Here is a 4,329-nt window from a genome sequence, read left to right on the forward strand (position 1 = left end):
AAAATTGAAAATTTCGGGCATTTACTAACATCGATAGGGCTAGTGATTTTTCACGATTTCACAGAGGCCGCGTAATCCGTAAAATTTTTACTTGGCCGTGAAATTTGGTAAATACCATGAAATGACGTAAATACCAAAAAAAATCGAAATAATTTGTTGTAAAATTGCTCCTCAATTTTTGAACATTTCAGTTAAATAAGGATAAATCGTAAATTTAAACGATGAAACTACTACAAAGTTTCTCTAATTTAAGGTTGTTTATTTTTTGCCGTGATTCCATGAATATGTTGTGTCGAGGGGTTATATTTTGTACATTGAACTTCTGCTAACTTTATCTGTAACTTTCCTGTGCACAATTATTCGAAAGTAACATTTTTTGCGTTTATTTTAAGTATATTTCAGAGTACCTCGAAGAATACCTATCGTGAAATTCCCGTGATTTGTAGTTGGCGTGCAGTGAATTTTTTCCCGTGAAAAATCACTAGTTTTAACTTCATATGTTGAGTTGTGAAATAGGTAGGGGAATTAGGGGCAAGTGTAAGAAAGTCTAAACCAGTGGTCCAAAGCGAAATAAACCTCACTATTCACAAATCAGACGAAAATTCGAACAAGATTTAAAAAAAAGCTTAGAACATTTTTTTTGGGCTGGTAAATAACTGATTTTAATATTGTTTTCATATTATTAGCTAATTATATTTTTTTTAATATTATTGCTTGGCTTCAATTAAATATTACAAATTTTTAAATGCTGAATAAAATCATTAAACATTGGCTGACGGCTTACAAATTTGGCTCAACATTCAAAAAAAGGTAAAATTTTACAGATACCAGGCAAAATATCCAAGTAACTAAAATATTTGAAATTTCTAGTAATAAAAAAATACAATATTTCGTTATGCACAACATTGTCGATCAAACTGTTAAATTTATTTAATTATTGATCTACCAATAATTAAAAGAAATTCCAGTATCAATAATTAAAACAATCAAATTTTTTTTTTCGCTTTAAAAAGTACAGAGACCACATTTCATGGCCAAATAATGTCCTTGATAAAATTAGTTCAAATTTTGCCATAGTTCTGGCCTTATCATGCAAATAAAAAAAAACAAATTGGGTTATGGAGCAATTCCAGCTCAAGTACCCGACCCTCTCCGATTTCAATGAAACTTTGTAGACATGTTATCCTAGGCCTATATAAGCCATTTTTGTGCATATGGAGCAAATAGTACTCTAGAATAACATTTGAGAAGGGCGTAAGGTATTTAAATATTTTTGTATTCTGTAATTTAAAAATTACTGTATCTCGAAGCCATTGCGTCGTATCAAAAAGTGGTCAAAGACAAACTTGTAGGAAATTGGACGGGCTTTCTGAAAAAATACACTGAAACAAAAATACACGCCACATCTATGAGATTTTTTGACTTTAAGTTTCAAAGTTTAATTTAAAGGTGATGTCACGATTTTTTTTCGTTCAAAATTTTTGAGGAAATAGCCTAAGATGATACCAAAAGACTAACGAAAAATGCAGGATGGTATGTCTCTCCTAAAAAAATAATCATTTACTAAAACTGTTTTTTGAAAAGTGGTCTAAACGTCAAAATTTTTTAAAACCGGTAGTGGCAATCGATTTTCCAGACAATTTTACATAAAAGTTTCCGTATTGACCATTGTCCTATACCCAATCATTGGGAAGATACAGCGGTTTTAAAAATAAAAATTTTTGGTGGTTTTTGACAATTTATATATGACAGACTTGGGTTTTCAGTCTCGTAAATATTTTTAACGGAAAACTCGTCCAATTTCCCATAAGTTTGCCTTTGACAGTTTTTAAATTGGATGTAAGGGCTTACAGATATAAGCTTAATTACATGGCTTATAAATGAAAATGAGAAATTATGGGAAATTGGACGAGCTTTCCGGTAAAAATATTTACGAGACTGAAAAACCAAATCTGTCATATAGAAAATGCCAAAAACCACCAAAATCCCGTTTTTTCAACATTTTTATTTATAAAACCGCTGTATCTTCCCAAGGATTGGACATAGGACAATGGTCAATATGGAGACTTTTATGTATGGGGAATCGATTCCCACTACCGGTTTTTAAAAATTTTGACGTTTAGACCACTTTTCAAAAAAACAGTTTCAGTAAATGATTTTTGTATTTTTTTAGGAGAGACATACCATCCTGCATTTTTCGTCAGTCTTTGGTAACATCTTAGGTATTTCCTCAAAATTTTGAGCGAAAAAATCGTGACATCACCTTCAAATTTAACTTTTAAACTTAAAAATTGAAAAATGACATAAAAGTGGCGTGTATTTTTGTTTCAGTGTATTTTTATCAGAAAGCCCGTCCAATTTCATACAAGTTTGTCTTTGACCGCTTTTTGATACGATGCAACGGCTTCGAGATACAGTAATTTTTAAATTGCAAAATACTAAAATATTTAAATACCTTACGCCCTTCTCAAATGTTATTCTCGAGTACTATTGGCTCCATATACACAAAAATGACTTATATAGGCCTAGGATAACATGTCTACAAAGTTTCATTGAAATCGGAGAGGGTCGGGTACAAAAGTACCAGAAAAAATTTTGATTTGAGCTGGAATTGCATGGACACTTAGAAAATTTTCGAACAAATTGTTGATTTCCTCAGGGAGTATTTCAATAATTAAAAAATCAACATTCATTTTTTAAATTTTTAAACAAGTTTGGTATAAAAACCACAATTCATATATCAAAATACTAAACTTTACAAAATTCATATATGTATATTCAAAATACTTAACTTGACAAAATTGGTCAACATTTACCCATAGTTCTGACAGTATTTAGTAAAATAAAAAAAAATATAACAAATTTTGTTATGGACATTTAGAAAATTTTCGACTAAATTGTTGATTTCCTTATAGGGTATATCAATAATTTCAAATATCAACTTTCAAATATTTCACTTAATAAATTGGTATACAGTATTAAGACCACATGTCATTTCCAAAACAATGTCCTTGACAATATTGATCAAAGATTTTCCGTAGTATTTAGCTAAATAAACAAAATAACAAACTGAATTATCAACAATTGATCAAAATTTTCGCATAGTTGAAGAAAATTCAACAATAAAAAATAATAACTAATAAGGTTATGACTGATGATTGTTTTTTAAGAGTTTATATATCACATGATTGATTTCATGAGTTTCCATATTTCACACATTGAGTTTTTATTGTCTTACTCTTTTGTAAAATCTGTTGAATAAAATTTGTTAGACTAAGTTTTGGAGATGTTATTATTTTTTCTTCTCATTACCGATGATCATGACTTTCTGATAACAAAATTAGATATTTTAACAGAACTTGTTATTGCAATTACCTTCGTTTTGTTATTCCCACCTGCCCGGGATTATACACCAATCTAATTGTTTTGTTTTCTTCTTAAAATATTGTCAGCCTTTGTGCCATTAATTTGAGCGATTAAATGTTTCCAAAAAACACCAAAATTGTATGTTTAACAGCACTGCTTTGATTGTTTTTGCCGCTAAATCTCAATCCAAAATTATCACGCAAAACGAAATAGTAGAACCAGCCGCCGGTTGAAAAACTCTATAATGAAAAATAAAAAAAAATAAACAAATGATTGGTTTGCTGTAAAATATTGCGAGTTTTTTTGTAACTTTTTTCAACTCAGTATGGGCTTTTGTATGGAAAACTCACTTTTTCATTTATATTTTTTTCCAAATGAATGCCACACACTCTAAATTATAAATTTCAACAAACAATAAAACAATTTTCAAAAGTTCAACAAAAAGTTCCATGATAATAATACCATAAACGAAAAAAGTTCCAAAATAACTTGTTCAATATAACAAAAATTCTCAAAAGTTTATCCAAGACACAAACCTCCATTCATACCTTTAAAACTGTTATATATCTGTAGTTCTTTCATTCGCCACGAAAGCTTTTTCAACCTTCTCAAAATTCAAATTGATTCAAAAGCGTGCACTCGCTTTTCGGTTCATTTTTCGTTTCTTTCATTTCCCGCCAAACTCAAAAGCTCTCTCTCAAAATCTCTCATTTTCCATAAAATTCACTCTCACCAACACGCAGCAAGGACATCAAACCGGAAAACGGAAGAACCACCGACCGGTTCGCATCCTCTCTCGCTCCCAATTCTCCCACAACACACAGTAAACATCTCTCTCACTTGGTCAGCGTCGTCGGAAAACCTTCCCTGCCGCCGCGACGCCGCCGCCGTCTGATTCTGTAATGATGTGATGATGAGAGTGAGTGAGTTTTCCGCGCGCGGCTTCTGCCAAGTGGCTCTCCG

The sequence above is a fragment of the Culex quinquefasciatus genome, chromosome 3 (genome assembly GCF_015732765.1).
Source record: "Culex quinquefasciatus strain JHB chromosome 3, VPISU_Cqui_1.0_pri_paternal, whole genome shotgun sequence".
In the NCBI taxonomy this organism is placed as follows: Eukaryota; Metazoa; Arthropoda; class Insecta; order Diptera; family Culicidae; genus Culex; species Culex quinquefasciatus.